This window comes from Cupressus sempervirens, chromosome 10 (genome assembly GCF_028749045.1).
Source record: "Cupressus sempervirens isolate cs-2001-9-10 chromosome 10, ASM2874904v1, whole genome shotgun sequence".
Taxonomy (NCBI): Eukaryota; Viridiplantae; Streptophyta; class Pinopsida; order Cupressales; family Cupressaceae; genus Cupressus; species Cupressus sempervirens.
In genome coordinates this window covers 866,714,028-866,740,325 of record NC_143127.1, presented here as the reverse complement: position 1 = coordinate 866,740,325, position 26,298 = coordinate 866,714,028, and positions in this window count along the sequence as shown.

Below are 26,298 nucleotides of genomic sequence, written 5' to 3'. Positions count from 1 at the left end.
ACTATTATCACAATTATCAACCTTATTAAATCTGAACCATATGAGCAATATAATCATAAACTACAACAAGATACTCATGCACAATAACACTAGATATGTTAACTAGGGAAACCCTTGATTAGATGAAAACCCTGGTGGGAATGGTTCCCATAACTAAGAGAGGGGGGGGGGGGGGGGGGGGGGGGGTAAATAAGTTATCCAAGGTCTAGATTTAAATGTGTTGGTGAATCAATGAACAAGAATGATAGATGGATCATTGAAAGTGGTTGTTCACATCATATGACTAGAGACAAAAGTAAGTTCATTACCTTGAATTGTTATGATGGAAATAGTGTAAGATTTGGTAATTAAACATAACAAATTCATCAAATCAACTTGCAGAAATGTAAAGCATGAAACATAATAGATTCATCAACACACTTGACAAATGATTTACGTGGAAACCCAATTTGGGAAAAACCACTAGTAACATTCTACTATTTTTCACTCTTTTGAAGTGATGCCCTATGAAAGTCCAAACTTGTTAAAGGTTACAATACACACTATTAAATGTGACCCTAGTAAAGGACTTAAATCACCTTGTTAGAGGACTTTAGACCATTCATTTGGAATGTCACCTGGTTAAAGAATTTACAAATGATTGTTAAGTTAACCTTAATCTAAAGGATTTACCCTAGACTGATATAATTGTTAGAGAGTAATAGTAAGGATTTGATCTAAAAAGACTTATAACTTCATTTGTAGATTAAAGATCTCTATTCAGTCCTCAATTTTACTTGGCCTTCATACTTTATAGCTTTGATAGCTTGTTCGCCCTTCAATCATTCATCTCCTTAAGCCTTATTGCTTAGCATGCAATTGCAGACTCTTCTCTTAGGTCACTTGACAAAGAAAAACCCTTGACTGTTTGTCTTACTTAGGTTCTCACATATGACAACCTTGCTTCATGAACAACCATTCCTATAAATAGGAAATTAAGATCTATTACCACTCATTCTCCATTGTCTAGTTTAGGGTTTGGATGGATTAGGTATGATACAATGAATCTACCCCACATTCCATATCTCCTCTAGAAACTTCTCCAGGAATCCACTTTAAATTCTCCTAAAAATGGTTCACCTTGAATTTTGTGCCACCAACTCATCAATCTTATCTTCCACCTAGTTCACATAATCCAAGAAAATAATCTTGTCAACTTAGATCCATCAAATCCATGATCTTTTAAATAATGCAGCAGCTCAACATTATCTAGCTTCTAATGCTTGACACATACTATGTTTCTTGGCATCAACTATGAAATTACTTAGCACGAACTAAAGTTTACTAGTGCTCAGCATCAACTAAACTTTACTTAACATCCACTGTTCTGCTTGGAATACACTAGAATAAGCATTTACTCAACTTCAACTAATTTTCTACTTGACTTACACTAACTTTTCTCAGCATCTACTATCTACTCAGTCAAGCTTTACAGACAAACTTTGTGCAACTTGTTCTTCTAAACTTTCTTAGTGTAACTAACCTTTGTAACCTTAAGTGGATTATTAATACATCATGTTATCACTATCTTAACTGATTCTTGTAATTCATTACATAATCATAACTCAACCTTTCCTCTAGGTGCTATTGTTAAATCTTTTGATCAAATCATCTTCATCAATCAAATAAGTGATAGTACTTGAATCTTGTAAGCAATTATCTCACCAACAAATAGCAAGTTTGAAATTAGTGAAAAAATAATAATTGAAGCATATTTGTCATACTTGTATGCTCTTAGAAATCTCTCTCTTTCAACAATCTCCTTCTTTGATTAGCTTCTTCAATCTATTCTAAACAATCTCCCTCTTTGGCATTGATGTCAAACCAAACTAGTCAACCAAATCAACTAGATGGTAAACACCATGTTCAACCAAATTGACTAGGTTAAAATAGTAAGATAATACCTAAAAGAAAATAATTCCTTATTTTGAAATCTCTCCCTCTATCAACAACTTCCATCTTCTAATTAGGTTACAAAACTCTTTCTTATAACTCCCTCTAATTTTATTCTTATATCTCCCTCTTACTAGGTAGATGTTAGGATTTCTCCATCTTTCTTGCATATTACTGTCTCCCATGATTAGCAATATTAGAAATTATCTCCTTCTTTCTATATCTCCCTTTAGGATCAATAAAAATCTCCATCTCTTTGACAACAATCTCTTGATATAATCTCTCTTGATCAACAGAACTCTCCCTCTTTGACAAGAATGCCAAAGACTTGTCATCTTTAACATGAAAGATATAAATTTTTTTAGTTTCTTCAATTTCTCTCTCTATCACCTTGCTTGTGACAAATTTGAAGTTTCAGTTCTTTGATTACTTTAGGTAGCTTATAAAGTGAGATCCACTACATCGATGTGTATCATATTAACATCATCTTGTTTGATGTAGGTCACTCCTCTTATTACTTAGATAGCCTTTAATAGGGGTATCACCCCTAGTTTACCTCTTAGATACTCATGAGCATCATTAGGTAATGCTTTTGTGAATATATTAGCAATTTTTTCTTTTGTGTTAACATATTTTATCTTTACCCCTTTATCTTGAACTAACTCTCTCAAGTAATGATACTTGATTGCAATGTGCTTAGTCTTTGTGTGCATCACTAGATTCTTTGATATATTGATAGCACTTGTATTATCAAAATAAAGTGTCATAGGTTCTATGATCTCTTCTTTCATTCCTTTGAGTATCTATTTGATCCATACAATGTTTATACAATTTATAGTAGTAGTAACATATTCGGCTTCAACAGTAGATTGTGAAGTGCAATTTTGTTTCTTGCTACTTCATGTAACCAGTCTCTTGCCTAAGAAAAATGCTCCTTTACTGGTGCTCTTTCTATGATCAATGTTTTCGGACCAATTAACATCAGTGTAGGCTCTTAATTCAAATTCCTCATTCTTCTTGTAGTATAGACCAAACTCTTATGTTCCTTTCATATATCTCATTATTCTCTTTATAGCCATCAAGTGATTCTCCCTGGGATTAGTAGAGAATCTTGCAACTATCCGTACAGATAATGCAATATTATGTCTTCTATGCACTACATATTGTAATTTACTAATCATAGACCTGTACAATGTTTGATTCACCTTAATTGAATCATCATTCTTTAACAACTTGTGTCCTATTGCCATAGGTGTCCTTACTGGTTTGAAATCCTCCAATCCAAAAGTCTTCAATATTTCCTTGACATACTTTGATTGAGTGATGTATATACCAAATTTCATCAAATATACTTGCAAACCCACAAAAATTTGGTCTCTCCAAACATAGACATCTCAAATTCTTGCTTTATTTGATTTGCAAAGTCCTTACATAAAGCATCTTGAACTTCAAATATGATATCATCAACAAAAATTTCAGATAACAAAATAACTTTTTCTTTCTTTGTCTTCATGTACAACTTGTTGTTATCATCAGTCCTTTCAAATCTAATCTTCACAAGATAATTATGAAGTCTCTCATACCATGCTCTTGGTGCTTGTTTCAAACCATATAGAGCCTTTTGTAGTCTACATACCATGTTCTTATTGTTAAAATCAACAAAACCTTCTAGCTATTCTATGTAAACTTCTTCCTCTAATATACCATTTAGAAATGCAGATTTAACATCCATTTGATAAACTTTGAAACCTTTGTATGTAGAATAAGCAAGTAAAGTTCTTAATCCTTCCAATCTAGCAATAGGAGTGAATGTATCTCCATAGTTAATTCCTTCTTCTTGTGCACATCCCTTTCAAAATAATCTTGCTTTTCTGCTTGTGACTTCACCATTTTCATCTAGCTTGTTTCTTAATACCCATTTGGTGCCAATCACATTTTTGTACTCTAGTCTAGGAACTAGACTCCATGTTTTGTTCTTCTCTATTTGTTTAATTTGTTCTTCCATGGCTTTACTCCAGTCAACATCTTCTAATACTTCTCTCACTGATTTATGTTCCTTCATGCTCAGCAAACATGTATCATTTCTCAATTTTTTTCTTGTCATTGGTCTAACATCTTTATCTCTAATGATTTGAGCAGCAATATGATGTCTTTTGACATACTTAGACAATCTAGGTTTAGCTCTTATTTCTTCATTTTTCCTTTCAACTTCTAAATCATTGTGTGCATCTCTATTAGGTAGTTCAACATCTCTTTCATGTATACTAATATTAGAATCATAATGTTCTCTCACTTCATTCTATAACTCGACATCGAAATGTAGCTCGGTTCTTGAATACAATTCTGCATTTATAGTGTGTGAATCGATAATCATTGAAACTTGTTGGTTTGTAGCTTGATTTACAACATCTTCTTCAATAGGTATACATTCATAAAAGTATAAAAATAATTTGTATTCTTTTGGTTCTTTCATAGGTTCAGCCTCATATACCTTTGTATATTCATCAAAGTTCACCTTTTCACTTTCTACACTTTTATTAGTGTTAGTATTCAAACACTTATAAGCTTTACTTCTTGTGAAGTATCCTAGGAATATACCTTCATCACTTGTTGCATCAAGTTTACCATTCCTGAAGTCTCTAGGAATGTAACATTTGTTTCCAAATACCTCAAAAGATTTCACATTAGGTGAGTATCCATACCATAGTTCAAAGGGTGTTGAATGAGTACCTTTCTTGATTTTACACATGATTCAAGGTATAGATAGTTGTACTTATAGCTTCTCTCCAATATTTCAAAGCAAAATTCTTCTCCATCATGAGTGTTCTAGCACAGTCCATTATAGCCTTGTTCCTCCTTTCAACTATTCCATTTTGTGGAGGTGTTCTAGGGGTAGATGTTGGTCTTTTGATTCCTTAGTCATTACATAACATCTCAAACTCATTTGATGTGAATTCTCCTCCTTTGTTAGATCTTAAACACTTCAAAATTTTACCCGTTTCCATCTCAACTCTTGCTAAGTACCACTTAAACATTTGGAAAGCATCAGATTTCTGTTTCAGAAACATGACTATCACCATTCTAGAATAATCATGAACAAGCAGCATAATGTACTTATCTCCTTTGTAGTTTTGCACACCAATTGGTCCATACAAGTTGGTATGAACAATCTCTAGTATTCCTTTAGATGCATAAGTTTTACTCTTAAAACTTGACTTTGTCATTTTTCCTAACTGACATTGTTTTCACATTACATTATTAGGCTTCTTCAAATTAGCAAAACCTCCAACCTTCTTCCTATTACTAATACTAACTAGGTTATCAAAATTGACATGACATAACCTTTTGTGCCATAACCACACAAAATTTTACAACAAGACAAGTAGCATAGTTGATATCAAGATAGAATAGATTACTCCTAGTTTGATCACCCTTTCGTATCAATTTCTCATCAGTGTCATATATCTTAGCAATCTTATTTTCAAACTCAACCTCACATCCCAAATTATTTAGTTGTGACACACTCTACAAATTATAGTTAAGAATTTCAACATAGTAAGCATTATCACATAAAATCTTATCTATGACTTTGATAAAACCTTTTACTTTTATCAAACATGGTGCATCATTACCAAAACTTACACTATTTCCATTATAACACTTCAGGGTAATGAACTTACTTTTGTCTCCAGTCATATGATGTGAACACCCACTGTCAATGATCTATCTATAATTCTTATTCACACAAGTCACAAGTGTAGTTGCCTCATCCTCATTAGATTTTTCCTTCATTGCAAAATACACCACTTCATCATCATGTTCATTAGAATCATCTTTTTTTTTCTCTTTAGCAATGTAGCATGAATTTTTGCCTTTGACTCTGTAGTCCTTGTTGTTTTCATCTCTTCTAATTTTGTATTTGTCACCACCTCCATAGTTCTTCTTCTCTAGACATCTAGTAGCAATATGACCAACTTCATTGCAATTGAAACAAATGATAGGTAATTTACCTTTAAACTTGCCTTTACCTTTGTGGAATCTTCTTGCTAGTAGTGCTTCAAGCTATTCTACATCCTCCTCATCTGTATCACTATCACTAGACACATACTTCCTCTTTTCCTTATTTTTCTTCTCTTCAGGTTCCTTTAATGATACCTTAGCTTTGAAAGTAGATTCAATACTTTTAGGTTTGTAATTATCAAGGTTAGATAGCTTAAAATTCATGAGTCTACCTACCAGACCTTCAAGTGATAGATCATTCCCTGATATACATCTCAATTCTTGAATTGCAAAAACTCTAATAGTATATATAGGAATTAGTGTTCTCAAGATTTTACTTAGAATAGTGTGACCATCTAATTTACTAGTAGCTACTTTTATTGCATTAACAACTTTTTTTATCCTTGCAACATATTGAGCAATATTTTCACCTTCTTCCATTCTCATATCATCAAACTTACCTCTGAGACTCTTAGCTTTGGCTCTTAGAACATTTGCATCTCTCCATAGATAGTGGTTAGGGCATCCCACATTTTTTGTGCACTATCAAGACCTTTGATATCATCAAATTCAGTATAGCTCAGGGTAGAGGCAATCTCCAACATTACTTGGATACGTTCTCTCTTCTTTCCAATATCCTTAGTAGTTGGGGCACCAACAGGATTAACATGCTCAATAGAAATGGTAGATTGTCCATGATCTCCAAGGACTCCAAGGTTTAGCTTCATCAAACTTTTCCATGTAGGAAAGTTATCTCTATTAAGCTTGGGTACTTCTCTTTTTGACATCTTGACCTTTGTGCTTCCAGTACCTTCAAACTAGTCCTCTTAAGTAGATGGCTCTAATACCAATTGTTGGAATTCTTTAAAATAACTGAGAGGGGGGGTTGAATCAATTATCTAAGGTCTAGATATATAAATAAAACTTTTCATAGCTCAGTGAACCCATAAAACATTTACACTCATGTATGCATCCATAAGATTATACAATAACTTAAAACTTGTAGGTTACTGTCAAATCAACTTGCAAAAATGTAAAGCATGAAACATAACAAATTCATCAACACACTTGATACAATGATTTATGTGAAAACCAAATTTGGAAAAAAATAATAGTAACATGCTACTCTTTTTCACTCTTCTAAAGTGATTCCTTGTGAAAGGCCAACTCTATTAAAGGTTACAATACACACTATTAAGTGTGACCTTGTTAAAGGATTTCAATCACCATGTTAGAATTGAGCATTGTTAGAGGACTTCAGACCATTCACATGGAATATAACTCAGTTAAAGAATTTACAAATGACTATTAGGTCAACCTTAATCTAGAGGATTTACCCTAGACTGATACAATTGTTAGAGAGTAATAGTAAGGCTTTGATCTGATACAACTTAGAACTTCATTTGCAAATTATAGATCTTTGTTTAGTCCTCAATTTTACTTGGCCTTCATACTTTTAAGCTTTGATAGCTTTTTCACCCTTCAAGCATTCATCTCCTTAAGCCTTCTTACTTAGCATGCCATTGTAGACCCTTCTCTTAGGTCACTTGATGAAGGAAAACCCTTGACTCCTTGTCTTACTTAGGTTTGCACACATGAGAACCTTGCTTAATGACCAACCATTCATATAAATAGGATATTAAGATCTTTTGTGTCTCATTCTCCTTCGTCCAACTTAGGGTTTGGATGGATTAGGTAGGATACAATGAATCTAACCCACATTCCATATCTCTTTTAGAAACTTCTCTTAGAATCAACTTTGAATTCTCTTAAAAATGGTTCACCTTGAATTTTTTGCCACTAGCTCATCAATCTTATCTTCCACCTAGTTCACATAATCCAAGAAAACATACCTTTAAGCTCAAATCCATTGAATTCATGATCTTTTAAATAATGCAGTAGCTCGGCATTATCTTGACACATATTGCATTGCTCGGCATCCACTATAAAATTACTCTATACAAACTAAAGTTTTCTAGTGCTCAACATCAACTAAACTTTACTCAATCAATATATCATGTTATCACTATCTTAACTAATTCTTGTAATTCATTACATAATCATAACTCAACCTTTCCTCTAGGTGCTATTGTTACATATTTTGATCAAATCCTTTTCATTAATCAAATAAGTGATAGTTCTTGAATCTTATAAGCAATTGTCTCACCAGTAAATAGTAGGTTTCACATCAGTGAAAAAATAATGATTGAAGCATCTATGCCATACTTTTATGCTCTCAACAATCTCCCTCTTCCAACAATCTCCTTCTTTGATTAGCTTCTTCAATCTATTCTCAACAAATAAGAAGACCATATTTTGTTCTAGCAAATTATTGTTGCTTCTTTGTTTCTATTCTGTGTTTATGGTATTAAGGGGAGCACCCTTCATCATTTAGGTGGTGGTACAAATTTATTCTCCAAGTAGAATAGACCAACATCACTGATGCTTGATAAATGTAGCTTCATCAATTCTTTCCATAATGAAAATTTGTCTGTGTTAAGCTTAGGAATCTCCCTTGTATAAGACATTTTGATCTTTAGATTAGGTCTTTAAAACCTTTCCCTACAAGAACCAAGAGCTTTGATACAAATTTTTGGAAATTTAAGAGTGTAATTGAGAGGGGGAGCGGTGAATTAATTACCACAAAAACAATTCCTTATCCCTTAGATCTCAATACAAACTTTCATTAATCATACAATACTGCCCAACTTGGTTAATAGTAGAAAATCAATGATACTTGGTTAACAAAGATATCAAGTATGATTACTAATCTATTTTAACCTTTATTAACTTAGTTATAGAAACATAAAGCATAAGAAAATAACAAGAACACTGATGACACCAAGATTTAACGTGGAAACCCAATTTGGAAAAATGAGCATGCAACTAGTTACAATATTTTTTACTCTTTTGAAGTGAGCCCTATTAGGAGCTAACCCTATTAAATGTTACAAAACATGCTATTAAGTATGATTGTGTTAGAGGATTTAGATCACCTTGTTACGAGTGGCCTGGCTAGAAGTCTTTAAACACTTGAATCCTTAAATATCAACTTGTTAGAGGATTTACAAAATGAATGTTAAGTCAACTCTTCTAAGAGATTTCTTTTCTACTAAAATGGTTAGAAAGTAATAGAAATTTGACCTAATTGAAGAAGTAACTAAATTTTTAGATTCATATCTATGTTCTAGCTTGATCTCTAGACCCTTCCTAATTAGATGTTCTACATCTTATGTTTCACACTTTCCTACTCTTCCTTCGCTTACATATCCATCTTTTATTTCATATATTCACTTATACATTTTATCCTCACAACTTGACCTTTCTTATATATCATATGCTAGGACAAGTCAACTTGAATACCCATCCAAATAATATATAAACATCCAAATAGTCTGCCTCAATCAATTAATTATTAGAAAAAAGTATTTTTGTTGTCACTTGGTTACTACTAGGATTGCTTGATCAACACTGCAAGTCCTTTGATGCCCAACCACTTGGTCAATTGTGCAAGCAAGAATCCCTTTATTAACTAATTGTTCAATTAATACTAGAAAATTATTCTTTACTTCACTGCTTAGTTAATACTGAGATATATAAAGTTAATGCTAAAAACTCTATGTTGCTTGGTTAATACTAACATTTTTGTAACATCAATGACAACTTAGAATTGAAGAATTGTTTCCAATAGATATCATTGCTAATAATAATGAGAAACCAACTAATTGATCTAGGTCAAGATCACCAAGTCCACCAAGTAGCCCCTCATCAATTTCAATTGCAAGTCTATGCTCAAGTCTTCCAAGAAAGGTAAGAAGATTAAGTGATATCTATCAAAGGTGTCAAAATTTAGCACATGAAGAAGATCCAATAGGTGGGATGGTAAATTTTGCATTACTTGATAAAGTTGATTTTAAACCACCATGTTTTTAAGTTTCATGTACTAATGAGGTCGAGATGCAAGAAATGAATTAAATATGGATTCCATGCACATGAATGAGACATCGGAGCATGTAGAGCTTCTACATGTGCAGAAGAAGATTGGCACAAAATTGGTCTACAAGATCAAGTATAATAGTGAGGGGAGTGTTGAAAGATACACAGAAAGGTTTCTAAAGGGTTCACTCAAAGGTATAACATTGATTATGAAGAATCTTTTGCACCAGTAGAAGACAGAAACTATTAGAATTCTAATCTCTCTTGCAGCTCAAAAGAAATGGAGTATTCATCACATGGATGTGAAAAGTGTCTTCTTGAATATGTACTTGGAAGAGGAAGTATCTGTGAGACATGTACAAGGTTTTTAAATTCAAGGTAGATAAGAGCATGTCTATGATTTGGAGAAGGCCTTGTATGGCATCAAGAAAGGATCACATGAATGAATACAAGGATTGATGGATAGTTTCAACATAATAGTTTCCAAAGAAGTAAGAGTGAACCTACCTATTATTACAAGCAAGAAGGTAATGATATTCTCATTGTGAGTCTATATGTTGATTTTTTTCTATATATGGGTAGTTTTTCAAAGATGAAAGATCAATTCAAATTCTCTATGATGAATGAATTTGAAATGAAAGATTTAGGTCTCATGAAGTACTTTCTTGGCATGGAGGTTTATCAAGGTAAAGATGGAATTTTTATTTGCCAAACCAAGCATGCAAAGGATATGTTGAATAATTTTGATATGGCTTATTGTAAACCTCTTTCCATTCTAGTTTCTCATGGACTTATTATGGAGAGATGATGATGATAAAATTGTTGATGAGACAACACATAGAAGCATTATTAGGAGTTTGATGTTTTTAACTTGCACAAGGCTTGATATTGCTTATTTAGTTTCATTGGCTTCAAGGTATATGAAAAATCCATCAAAGGAACATATAAAAACATCGAATAGAATTTTGAGATATGTGAAAAGCAATGTATATTTTGGTATTAAATATTCTTCTAATAAGTTTGAGCTTTTTGGCTTTAGTGATTATGATTAGGAAGGTGGTTTGGATGACCAAAAATCTACATATGTTAACTATTTTTCCTTGGGTTCTAGTTTAATAACATTGAGTTAAAAGAAGAAAAGTATGGTTTCCCTCTCTTCTAAAGAAAAAAAAAATGTTGCAATCACTTTGGCAGACACACAAGCATTATGGCTTAGAAATCTTCTTGAAGAAATTGGTGAGATACTGATTCAACCTACTATGATCTTTTGTAACAACATTAATGCCATTAAATTGGCCAAGAATCTAGTTCATCATAGTAGGGCAAAGAACTTTACTTTGAAGCAACACTTCATCTGAGATTTGGTATAGAATAAAGTAGTTGATCTAAAGTATATCATCATAATGGAACAAATCAAAAACATCTTCAAAAAGAAAGTTGTAAAAGATCAATTTATGACTTTCAGAGATCAAAGTACGAGTCCTCTTAGCATCAAGTGGGAGTATGAAGATTGATGCCCATGATAGCTCCAACAACATTTTTAAAGAATGTGTTTCAATACCAACTCTCCTATTTGACATAGTTTGAACAAGCATGAAATATTCTATTTTAAACTCACATGAAGGGAGTCTCTATTAGACTAAGTTAATTACTAGTTACAGAACAAATATCTTAAACTTTATTATTTCTTAGTTTCTCGGTAGTTATTTTGTATTTTTTTTTTGCATAGAATAAGTGAAACTCACTTCTTGTTAAAATTGGTGTTGCAAGTACTGAGGACAAACTTTAGGGATTCTAATTTTAATTAGAATAACTATAGATTTCATACATTGTTATTGTAAGAGGCTATAATAAAAGAAATAGTTGCACTAAAATTTGTTTTGTTCTACTACAAAATAGAGCCTCCCTTGTTCACATTGTTGCAGACCATTTTTTTGGTAGCATTTTCTATGCTATTATACTTCTACAAACCTCTTTTCCAAATTAAAAAGTTAAAAATCAAGAAGTTACTTAACTTCCAAAAAATTTAGTTATCTTTTGTGAATGATACATCTAATAATTCTAACTAAAGCTTATTTAACACCCATGCAAGGAAGCAATGGAGCAATCAACATTCCACTGTGAAGATCTCACAGGATGTCATCATAAGAAAGCTACAAAAATTACATTGTGATTAATGAAGTGGTATTGGAAACCATGATAAGATCACTAATAAGGGATGTTTGATCTTCAACCAAAAGATTTTTTATGCCATTCAGTGATATGAATTCATTTATACAAGCGGGAATATGGTGTGTGCTAATGAAAGGAAGGTGTTAAAGTGTTTTATATGTCACACTAATTGAAAAGAAAAATCATACATAGGCCATAAATACCATGTAAAAATTGTTAGAAAAAATATCTTCAAACAAAAATGCAATTATTATATAGAAGCAAGAACTTCATTTGTTCATCAGAATACCTCAAAATATATCTCATCTCATGAAAATATGGGAGCATAGATAGGAATAGTATGTGTGCAATATCCATATAGAAACATGAAGTTTTGACTAGTGTAAAAATATTTTTTAAAAGTGTGACATGTGGAAATGAAAGCACACAAAATGCTTGCTAATTTTTTTGAGAAAGATGTGGCCCAAAATTATATAATTGAAGGTGATGATTAAATGGATATTTTAGCAAACTATTAATCTACCACTTCATTTCAAGAAATTTTTGAGAAAAATTTAAGAGAATAAAGTACCATGTCGGAAGTCATACTTCAAAAGATGAACCAAGATACTTTTGACATAAAATTGATCTCGTAATAGAAACTAATGGTTTATAACTAGTAATTAAGTTATTCCAAGTACACATCCCATATATTCAAAATATCTACATCAAATGACAAAAATGAATAAAAATAGAGAGGGGATGACAAACAAGTTATTATTAACAAGTATTGATTTCTTTGAGGGAAAAACTAAGGAAAAATATTTGACAATATGCATGGAAATTGTTCAAAGATATGTGGATGGCACTATAGCTAAATGTTTAAAAGAATGCCTCAAAATCACATCATATTGGAAATATAATGATTGTAGAACATTTGCATTGTGAGTTTGAATCCTTCTCGGATATGTAATGATCAAGATGTCCACTATAATATCTCGAGTTGACATCATTCAAAGAGATCATGCTCCCAATCAATCATGTGGCATTATTGAATCAATATTTTCAAAGTTGGTGCTATGATAAATGTGCTCTTATTACTAATGAAATATAAAATACAAACCTCTTATTATACTTGCATTTCTTCTTGTCGATAAATGGTGATGGAAAAGTTTGTATGAAATGTAGTAGAAAGAAAATATTTCAAAACTCCTACCGAGAACTTGTTAGGAAAGATACAAGCATAAAAACCTTCCTAATTCCAATTTATAGGGGAAATAAGAAAGATTTCAAAGCCACTTCATCAACATTGAGATACTACAAAGCAAAAATAAGGACATTGAAAATACAATGGACATGAGATAAACACAGGAGACCAATTTTAACATGGGAAACACTTTTGGGAAAAAATCCATCACCCAAAAAAACCTGACAAATTTTGTATTACAACAAAAAATTTACACACAATAAACTCTAGTTTTTAGCATAGGCTCATAGGCTTATATTTTCCTTTACAATCAACTTGACTTTCACCATTTCAGCCCATTCCATTCCTAATAAATTGCATATACATCTATACACTTTTTAGTTTATTATGGAATTTGGTGCATTAACTATTAGTAGACAATTTGGTTATTAGAAGCCTTGAAACTCATCCATCCTACAATCAATCATCTATCCAAAGGTCGCTCCTTTAATTATTAGATCTCTTTGATCACTCAGATGCCTCCCATCACTCAAACACCTTTAGTCACATTGATGCCTTCAGTAATGCAAATGCCTTCAGTGATGTAGATGCCTTCAGTGATGGAGATGCCTTTGGTGATGCAAATACCTTTGATGACATGGACACCTTTAGTGACATTTCTTTTATCTTAGGACACTCCCTTCACCTCGAGAATTTTCCTTCACCTTAGAAATATTTCTTCACCTTGGGACCCTACCTTTACCTTAGGAATCTTTCTTCATCTCCAAAACATTTCTTCACCTTAGGACATTCCCTTCCCCTTAGGACACTCCTTTTTCCTTAGGACACTCCCTTTGCCTCAGTACAATCCCTTTGCCTTGAGAACTGTCCTTCATGTTAGGAATCTTTCTTCACCTTAAGACATTCCCTTCACTTTGGGACACTTCCTTCACCTCAAGAATCTTCTTCATCTAGAGAATCTTTCTTTTCATGAAGATATTCCCTTCACCTCAAGAATATTCTTTCACCATACGATGCACCCAAATTTTCCTCATTGTATTGTGAGCATTGTACAGTCTGAGTCATTTCCAACAATTTTTGACTTTATGAGAATGTACTCATATCCAAAGAGGTACTTAACATGACCTCATGTGCCATTCAAACTTAATTTTTCTCACCTTGATACCTCTAAAGTATATAACATGAATTCATAAGAAACAACATATATAACCTGTAACTATAGTCTGAAGCCTCAATGCCAATTTAGCACATATATAATAAAAAGCTCCCATTGCACAAGTATTTTCAATCTAATATGAATCCACTTAATAGTATCATCATAGTATCTAAGTATTCATGGTACCTATAACTTATCAATCCATGCCAAAACCAAATGAAATATTGCAATATCACAAATTATCCAACAAATTATCAATATACTCAAAACAAAGAAATGTAAACAAGATCAACGTAAAAGTTCCAACCATGGCCTCAAGAACATAGAAAACTTGATCTAAAACATCTCACCAAAGAGAAAACATATTCCAAATGAGCATAACATAATATACACCTTTATCAAAGACTCTATTGAGCCCTTAAGATATCAATGTCTTTAGTCACATGAAGATTAAAATTTCCAATATTAGAATCTCACACCTTCAATATTTCCAATACTAATGAAGATCAGTCACTACACCACTTCTAACAACTCCCCCTAAACCATGGTGTCAAGTTACACTTGGAATCTACGTCACTACCAAAAACTCCCACTATATAGTGGTGTTAAGTTACACATGGCATTTTGAAAAATATCTTCCACATGAAGATTGAATTACTCTAACTAGTCATCATCATATGATCGATTAGCCAAAGTGACACTTTTGGAAATGTCATCATCACTTTGAGAAGACTAAGAATTAGAAGAATTTTTCATTTTCTTCTTCTTATTCTTCTTCTCTTTATAATCCTTTTGGATATGACTAGCTTACCCACAATTCTAGCACTTCACTTTCGATTTCTTCCCAAAACATTCAAGATTCATTTCCTTCTTGTTTTTTTTCCTCTCAAACATTGAGAGCCTCTTTAGGCATCTTAGAATATTTCCTCTACATCTCCTTTGAAAAAAGTGTAGTAACTACTTCATCCATTTTAAATTGGGTGGTAGTACTTCCAATGACCATCACAAGATGATCCCATGAATTAGGCAACAAGCACAATAGTAACATGCAACACTCTTCTTCATTAATAGACACACCAGCAAATGTCAATTGTTCAATTACCATATTAAATGAATTTAAATGATCTACCATAGTTATTCCTCTATTCATCTTTAGAGAGTACAACTTATTTCTCAGGAAGAGCTTGTTTACCAAGGATTTTTCCAAATAAATATCTTTGAGATTATTCCACAAAGAATATGTAGTTTTGTCCTCATGAATGTTCCTACCTGAAGGCTTGTTACCAAACACAACAACCCACAAGTCATGATCAACCAATATGTCTTCAACTTTAAGTTTCCACAACTCAAAGTTTGTGACATTGAATTTTTCAATATCTACTCTCCCTATACTTTCCATCTTAATTATTAGATAAAAAAAGTAAAAAATCCTATTGGAACCAAATTGAAACAAAAAGAAACCCTACCCAATAAGGATAACCCAAGCTCTTATACCACTTGTTAGGAAAGCTACGTGCAAAAATATCTTCCTAATATCAATTTATAGGGGAAATGAAAGATATTTCAAAGACACTAAATTAACCTTGATATGTTGCATAGGAAAAACAAAAACATTGAAAATACAATGGACATGAGGTAAACATAGAGATTAGTTTTAACATGGGAAACCATTTCGGGAAAAAAATCCACCACACAAAAAACCCTAATAAATTTTGTATTACTTTAAATAATTTACATACAATAAACTTTCATTTTTGGCATGTGCTCATAGGCTCAAAATTTCCTTTCCAATTGACTTGACTTGCTGTTGGAAATGATTGAAAAGATCATGAATGAAGAGAAATGGAACTAGTAAAGAATGTTTCAATCATTGTTTTGTCATTGATGTCAAACTTGCTACTTGCAAGAATGACAATTGCTTAAGTGATCAAAATACTATCAATTGGTTGATTGACAAGGAGGTGGCAATCAATAAGATGTAACTAGAGTAATGAAGTGTAAGGATCAGCTAAGCCATTGATGAAATAATGTATTGATAACATACTCTAAGACACAGAGGATGGACACACTAAGACACATCAAAGATGTAAGGATTAACTAAGTTCATTGGAGAGAGCCAAGCTAGCTAGATAGTGCCAAATAGATTCTCAGTTGAAGCCGAGCAAGTTCAACTTTAGTGTGTGTCAAGTAGCCTTCAAGTGCCGAGTAAAGATCAAGTGCCAAGTGACTTCAAGTGCCGAGCAAGATACAAGAGCTGAGTAATATTCAAGTGCTGAAGAAAGTATAAATACTATAGGTGCTAAACGCTAGTAAAATAACAATAGAAGTTGAGTAACACAGAAAGAGCCGAGCATCAGTAAATCAATGATGCTGAGTTGCTACATTATTTGTTAAGTCAAAGATTCATTAGATCAACAGTGATAAGGTTGTTACATCAAATTTTTTGAATTAGTTGGATGATAAGGATGATGAGTAGATGTCACAAAATTTTATGTAAACCATGCAAACCAATTCAAGGCAAATGCTAATGGATTTATCATGAAGTTTCTAGAAGAAACAATTTGGAGGGAAAAAAATACCATTTTCTTAAAAGATTTGAGTGAGAAATGAAGAACAGAACTTCTTTATAAGGAGTTATAGGTCAGATATCAAATGTGCATGCATGAGAGAGAGTTGGTCATAAGTGTGATCATGCGAAGAAGCCAAGAGGAGTAAGAATAGAGCATCAAGACTCTAAGTTGATCAAGTGACCATAGAGTGCATTGGCATAACAAGTGGAAGAACTCAAGGAGAAAAATCTTGAAGGGTGAACAAGCTGTCAGCATTGCAAGGGAGGAAAGCCAAGCAAAGAAAAGGGCTGAAGAGCAATCTAAAATTTGCAAGGTTGAAGTTGTAATCTGTATCAGGTCAAAACCCTTCTAATACTTTCTTACCACTGTATTAGATATTGAAATCCTACATTGCTAGGTTAGCTTAACAACTAGGTGGATAAAGAGATCCCCAGGAGAAGGACAAAGAGATCCTTATGAGAAGGATAAAGAGATCCTTAGGAGAAGGATAAGAGATCCTTAGGAGGGATGAAATATTCTTTTAAGAAGGTGACTGTAAATCCCATGGACTTGGGTGCGCCTAATAGCTCTATGTAAATCCTTTAATAGGGTGACATTCCAAGTTGAATGTTCTTAAGTCCTTTAACAAGGCACACTCCTACTAGGGTGTAGAAATCCTTTAACAGGGTCACATTTAACAATGTGTTGTAGCCTTTAACAGGGTAGACCATTAGAAGTGGTTGAAATCAATTGCATAGTTATTCAGTGGGTATCATCGCCACCCTAGTTTTACCTTCTTATTCCTAGAGGGTTTTTGGGTCATCAAAATCCTTAGTGTTATGGTGTGATGCATGTTTACTTTTCATGATTGTTTAATTTTTAATTGCATGCATAATAAGTAAGAAGAAGCACAACACTTCTGATTCACTCTTGTTTAATTAGAAAGTTTGAATTGGACATCATTGAACCTTGGATAACTGATTCACCCCCCCTCTTAGTTATTCTAAAGAATTCTAACACTTGAACCATTTCAGCATATTCCATTCTTAATGAGTTCTACAGACATTTATACACTCTACAATTCATTATGGAGTCAAGTGCATTAGCTTTCACTAAACAATTTAGTTATTGGCAGCTTTGAAACTCATCCATCCAATGGTCAATCATCCATCTGATGGTCACTCCTTAAGGTATTAGATGTCTCTAGTCACTTAGACACCTTTGATCACTATAATAGCTTTGGTCATGTAGATGACTTTGGTCACATGGAAGTGTTTGGTCATGCAGATGCATTTGGTTACATGGATTTCTTTGATCACACAGATTCCTTCAATGACATGGATGCCTTTGATGACATGGATGCCTTAAATGATGTAGATTCTATTGGTGGCATTTCTTTCATCCTGGGACACTCCCTTCACGTCAAGACTCTTTATTTTTCTCAGGGTACTACCTTCACCTTGAGAATCTTTCTTTTCCTCTGGAATATTTATTTGCCTCAGGATATTCCCTTCACCTTCTGACAATCCTCTTTCCTTTGGACACTCCCTTCACCTCATGAATCTTCCTTCATTATACTATGCACCCAAGTTTCCTCTCCATACTATTAGTATTGTACGACATGAGTCATTCCTAATAGAACTTAGTATATGGAAACATAAAGGTGACATTAAATTTTCATTTTGAATTATGTGCAAGATATGCTTTCTTTCCCCTATGTTCTAGATGTAGTTGGAAGCATTAAATCCTAGTGCAAGTGATATGTAAAGGCTTTGGTAGAACATAGGTATTCATCAAAGTATGAAGGACAAGGAAATTTGTTATATCTTGTAATTGCAAATATCCAATGGGTATGCTTGTACAAGAATGAGGAACTGTATATGTGACTTGGGAACCATTTGGAAAAAATGCTAGAGAGTTAAGCAGATGTATTTTGATAGATTTTAAGACAAGGTTTTAATATGTTTAATGAGTGTATATGCATTATTGAAATCATGAACAAGAATTGACTAGACATTCATGGTAGTGATAAAAGAATTTAAGAAATACTTAAAAGTTTCAAAACATCATAATCTGCAAATGCAAAGCCAAATGCCCTTGAAGTCTATTATTTTAGGGAATAGATAGATATGTGGACACATCATGGAAGTCTTTGATAAGATTCCAAGAATAAATAGCATTGTGGTTGAATACAATAGTCTCCATGATTGCACCACATGCACAAGCTATAAGAAGTCATTAAAGCCTTATAGTCATTTTTAGGTGTAAGGCCGACATCTAAAAATTGATCTAGTGTTTTCGCTAGGTCAAAACACAAAAATTGGAGCCTTGTAGGTCACAAAATAAGAGTTTTGAAATAATATATATGAGCATTTATAAGTATTGTGAAAGATTGGTTTGGAAAAAAAACAAGTTGGAGCATTGTAGAGAAAAAAAATAAGAGCTTTGAAATAAGATATGAGCATTTATAAGTGTTATGAAAGATTGGTTTGACAAATGGAGATGGCTTGGTACACATAGATTCAAATAACTTATGCAATATCATGTTGGGGAAGAATGGTGGATAATGAAAGTTTAGATGAAGAAGTGCTTCAACTTAATCAAAGTTATGAGTTTGAAATTGTTATGTCTAAATGTTGTGACTATTGATCTCATATTGATTTTGACAAAGTAGTGACAAAATACTTAGTCATTATCTAGAAAAGAATAGTGCAAGCCAAGGGCATAGTATATTTTGAGCATAAGCCTCTAGGTAATACATGCCAAGTAATATGATAGTTAGTGTCGAGCACTAGTATGTGCTAAGCAGCCAGTGTGTCTCAAGTCACTCAAGTGTCAAGCAAGCAGAAGGAGCTAAGTAAATAGCATATGCCAAGTGATTTAGGTCCCAAATAGATTGAGTGTTGAGTTATTTAGAAGTCGAGCATTATCATAAGAAGCATCGTCAAGGTTGAGCATCAAAGCCTATTGATGTTGAGTAACCAATCTTTGACATAGATGTTTGTTATGGCACAAACTTCTATGTAAACCATTTTGGCCAACATAAAAACTATTCTTCGATCTTAAGAGATAAGGATCCATTCATATTATGAATCCCTATACAATGTATGCATCCAATTAGATTAAGGAAGACTTGGGTGGAAATAAGGATCAACCATAGCCATTGATCTTGACCTAGCATATCTCCACAAATGCTTATTTAAGAGGAGAAAATCCTAAGGGGTAAGGAGGATTGTGAGGAGATGAATGTTAAGAATATAGAGGGCATTCATGGTGGAGAATATGGTCAAGATAGAGTTATGCAATGTAGAATCAGTTTGAGCAAGACAAAGTTAAGCAGTGAAAATGTTAGAGAAGATAAATCTAATAAGGAGGATCAATAGTTAACTAGTAAAGAGGAGATCTGACATCAAGAAAAAAAGGTGCTAACTAAAGGATTAGGTGTTGATTGTTTTTGATAGGTGATATAGAGTAAATCTCTTAATAGAGTAGTCCTAACAAATTTCTATAAATCTTCTAACAGAGTGCTTACTTAATTGTGAGTTTGACATCCTTCTGTCAAGGTGAAACCTAATAGTCTTGTAAGCTTTTAACACAGAAGACCCCTCCCAAGGTAGATCATATTTTATGATCAAAGCTTTGTAGCCATAATAGGCCACACTTTACAATTGCAGTAGTGAAGATTTGTGGGTGTCATCCCCACCCCAATTTTACCTTTTCCTTGGAGGCTTTTTGGGTAACCAAAATCTTATGTGTTATGTGTTGATTTACATTAAGATTTTGATGTAATGCATAGTTACTTATTTCAGTTTATATGTTAATTTATGAGATGGGTGTATGGTGAATTATTTTAGTGGTAAAAATTTTAAGTGTTGATTCATCCCCCCCCCCCCCCCCCCCCCCACCCCCCCAAAAAAAAAAAAAAAAAAAAAATTGGTATTAGAGACATGTTCTTTGGAAAGGAAAGTTTGAAATCTTTAGAGGTAAGATATTGAAGATGGAAGCCTACAAATTGGGAAAGACTATTGAGAACTAGAAGATTGAAATATAGGTTGCCCTACATCAACTCAAGGAGGCATGAGATGAACTACAACATTCATTAAAGAGAAGAAAGGTATTGTCCATTCAACAAAATGATTCTTAATATCAAGAAGTAGACACTACTAGATTATTTGAGGAAAGGAACTTAGAAGAGTTTGTTGAAAAAATTGCAAATTTGATGGAAAAGAATGGATCCCTAAATGGAGAAGTCAAGAATCTTAAGATAGAACAAGAAGATTAATCAATGTTGTTGTGTGAGGCGACTAAACTAAAAAAGAAAGTTGAAGAAGATAGAGTCATGATTGGAGAAGACAAAATATTATTAGCTAATAGACTTGAAGAGAAGTCATTAGATGTGCAGAGGTTGTCAACCATTCAACTATATTTGATGAATCAGCTAATGATTGGAAATCAAGAACTAAATAGGAAAGACATTGAGATTATAACTTTGGAAACTTAGAATACCCTATTGTAGAATGAATTGAAGATAGAGAAGGAAAATATTAACAAGCCTAGAGAAGCCATAATTTATTTTGAAAAATGGATGGAAGCACCAAGGCCAAACAATGACACTGTTGGTTTGGGATATTCCACTACTAAGGAAGGAGAATCATCTAGAATTGGTGAATAAAGGAACAATAAAGGAAACTAAAACAAGCCCACTTGTCATCATTGTCAAAAATTGGGTCACATAGTAAATGTCTATAGGAGTAACATTAGATACCAAAACCCTAAGTAGAAATTCAAGGGACGTTATCATAACTACAAGAAGCAAGGACATCGAGCACATGCATGTAGGACCAAGACCACCAATCCTCAAAGATTTGAAGGATACTATCACAACTGTCAGAAGTATGGATACAAGGCATATGAATGTAGATCAAATGCCAAGTAGACATCTAACAAGAAGACAAAGGTATGCCATAATGGAAATTCTTATGATTGGGATCACAACACAAGATATAGTTTTCACTATTGCCAAGAATATGGTCATATCCCTAAAAATTACATTAGGACACATTTTAGAGGTAATCACAATAGATAGTTGAATGACATTTTATGCATTAGTTGTCTTAAGACTGGCCATGTAAGCAGAAACTATCCAACTCAGTCACCTACACTAAAAAATAAAGTTAGAAAAGGAAAAGGAAAGATAGATGTTGAGAAGGTAAGGTTGCAGATGAACAAGACATGAAGAAAGAAGGAAGATTGGAAAACACCAAGTCTAGATGAGGTCACTTTATCCAATAGATTAGGTGATCACATCACCCTCAACTAGGCAATCAAAGGTATGTGTGGAACTGACATTTGAAATAATATTATTTTCATAAATTCCAAGCATTCAATTAATGAAAAGGATCTATCAACTTGTATTAAGATGCAATGAAGTAATTAGAAAAGAGAAAATCTATCACTATACTATTTTGTATGTTGTTGCCAAGCATTGAAAGTTTTGTAGTTATTGTCAAGTAAAGAAGGTATGATAGTTATAGTCGAGCTTGCTATGTTAGCTGAACATATCGAAAAACCCTATAGCAACAAAGTGAATAGTTGTATATGCACTAAGAATTAAATGTGACATTTTGAAGGTTATATACTCAATTTTTTGAGTCTTTTGCACTTACTAGACTTGAAGAGCATGAAGGAAATTTGTGAAAGGAGATTAAAGAATTTGTAAATGAGATTCCATTGTAACTCAACATCATTCAACATATTTGAAAGGTATTTAACTTGTGTCAAGTTACACTATTTCATGTTTTGAAAACACTAGAGAATCAAGATGGCAACAAGTTCTTCAATAGCACCTAGGAAAAAGGGGAAGGAATATTTAAATTTGTAATTGATTATCAATGATGTGTGACAATTTCCATTCTATTCCATTCCTAAGATCATGTGCAAAGGAGATCCATCTAGTGAACTATCAATGATACCACCAAAGGTTTTAATGATCTAGGATGTACAATGTTGTTATACTTGTAAAGTAGGTGAGGTTGTGTAATGCTCCACCTAGAGATCCTTGGAACAAGGATGAAATATAGCAAGATTTTATGTTTTTTTTTTTTTAAACCAAGTGTAAATGCACATGATAACAACCTATACAGATCAAAAAGATCACAAAGGAAGACTAACTAACATCCAACACCAACGGATCTCCAAACATCACCACTAACTAAAATATAACCATAAAAACATAAGAGATCAACCAAGCTAAAAGAAAACAGTGGATTCCTAAAAATTGGCTAAGGTTGAAACCCTGAAGCCCTAAAATTTTGCTAAGTCTAAATTTCTGAAGCCCTAAAATTTCCTAAAATCTTTATCTTAGCCCATAGAGGTTTGGAACCTATCTCAAATAAATCATTTGCATATATTAAAATATATCTTAAGTATAGGATACTTAAATGATATATTTTAAACCCCTAGGAAATCTATTTTTAACTAGGAAGGTTTAAAACCAAAAAGGGTGTCCAAAACCAATTTCTAAACTTTTTCTTGACAACCCTAGATAGCCCCTATTTTTCATGTGAAGGCAAACAATACCAGATTCTCGCATAAAGAAGCGCATTCTGACATGAAGAAGTGCATAGTGCAATGTGAAGAAGTGCATTTCCATGCAAGGAAGTGCATTCCAACAACATAAACTAATGCCAAATTTTGTGTGAAGAAGTGCAAAGCTACACGAAGAAACACACTGTGTCGCACAAACACTTGCATTCTCATGCAAGAAAGTGAAATCTCCCATGAGATCTTAAATCAAAATGGAAATAGGAAACACAATAGAAAGCTACAGAAACCATGAAACAAAGTTCCTCCACACTGAGGAGTACTGGATCCACATTACAAAGCAATAACACTCGACATAATTAGAAAGAAACATCATAGTAAACTAAAAGCAATATTACATTTAAACATAAATAAAAAACTAAGTAGGTGGTTCCTCCCAACCATAATAGTGTCATTAGACCATCATAGGCCCTAGCCATCCCCCGTGCATAACATTCCCAAGCTATCAATCAAATTGTCGATACTATCATAACGAAAATGTCACTACTAAACATGCTAAAAAAAGAAAAGAAAATCTAACATGCTAGTAGTAAAGTAGAAGATAATCCTATGAAGTAGATAACATCACCTACCACATGCTAGTCATTATAATAAGGAATGCATTAAAACTAACATCATCTAAACATGATAAACAACATCCTAATGAAAGCATAAATCACAAGAAAGCATACTCTATAGACCAAAGTACCAAGTGAACACCTCAAGCAACAATCACACTAGGATAAAAGACCATCTTTCTACACCAGTCCCTAGCAGTGATGTAGGTAGCTATGCCTCCCAACCACGTGGCACCCATAGGTCCACACCCACCATGCTGATAGAGATAATGATCCAACCACAACCACACACGAAGAAAACATCCATGGCTAACACACATGCCAAGTAATATGATGACTAAATCCAAGACTTAGATAATGCATAACTATAGGTCTTGGTCAGACATCTCAAAGGGGTAAGTAGGGGTTGACATCAAGGAAAGTTTCTTGGCATCCAAAAGCCCAAGCTTGGATCACATGTGGCAACACTCTCAAGGTACTCCGTTAGAACCATGACATGAATGCATAACTTTCCATTATCTTAAGTTTTATTACCACCCAATGTTTTATTTAGTTATCACTTATATAAAGCTCCCTCTACCAACCCATGGTGCCATGATTGTCAAGCTATGAGATAGAAGCCCCCTCTATATGCTACCCTACCCTACCCATGCTCATCCAATGATGAGTGGCTGTAGGCATGCAAATTCCCAACCCAACCCCAATGATCACAACTTTTGGAAGTACCATAGAAGATCAAGCCCCATAGGTCACCCGATAGATGTATTCATTTGTGGTGCACCACCATCACGAAGATCAACACAAGGACTAGATGAGAACCCAAACAAGAAGTCAATCAACTGAAAAGAAATAAAAATAAGGATGATGGATGCTATACACAATCCAATGCAAAAAAAGATGCAAAAGTGGTCTAACAGATATCCAAATAGATCATCTAGGTCCACGAACCACATTTTGCTAAGAAAACTTGAGAAAATAGGGTGGCATGCAAAACGAGGTAAAAAATCCAAATTTTGGAAAAATTCCAAAATTAAAACCCATTTGGCTTTTGGGTGTAAAAACTCCAAAAATCCAAAAATAACTAAAATCAGATACCATATGCAAAAATGGCTAGCATAATGGCTCAAAAACCCAAATCCCCATTTCAAAAATAGGGAAAAAGTTCATACCTAACCAACTGAGTAGAACCAGCAAATAGAAATAGAGGGGAACACTAGTTCTCAACCTCCTAACATACTATTATAAGAAACAAAAACTGAAATAGAGCAAAAACAATAAAACAAGAAGACCCTACCTAACAACAAAAAGAGAAAAAATTGAAACCCGCACAATAAAATAAATACTTCACTGAAACTACCGAAATTGACAACAAAGCAAAAAATCCCTGAGCTAAATCCAATGAGACCAACCTCATGAAGATCCCACACTCATAGCTCCTAGAATGAACAAAAAGCCAATCCTTTAGAAGAGGATTTCTCAAATTTTCTCTCAAATTCTGTTTCTAAAATGTGAGAAGTGAATAATGAATTCACGTTTCCAATACTTATTCACTTTTCAAGTGAATAGTCGATTCTAGAAATTAGCTAGCTAGAGTAGCTAAAATTCAAATTGACCCAAATGAAAATAGGTTATTATCTGTAATGGAAATTCACCTAAAGAAAAGCTACTAGAAATTAAATTCGAAAAGATTTAAAACCCAAAATCTTAGAAAATCACTTAACACTTTAGTGATAAAGAAAACCTCTAAATGCACATACACACTCACTAGTCTAATCACATAATGTAGATGAGTTTGGATTTACTAATCACCGAAAGGTTTAGATTTAAACAATTAAAATAGGGATATGTCGACCATACAAGGACAACATTGGTAAAATATGCATAGCTAAATCACTATCTCCATGCGCCATTGCCAAGGATATAATTCCTGTACAGTAAAACACATGATCAAGTGCAATTGCATATAATATCACAGCCAAAGAAACATGTATTAAAATATCTATTTAATCCATTTACATCACTCACATTTGTAGAAAGTGTAAAAATACAAGAATGAAGTAGATCACCATAGCATAAAATCTATCACATAACATAATCAACAATTATGTCTAAATAAACCATATAACGACATATCATCATAGATCTATTGTCATCTCAAAATAGCATCAACATGTAGATATGATAAACTAAACAACATAGTAGTAAAGC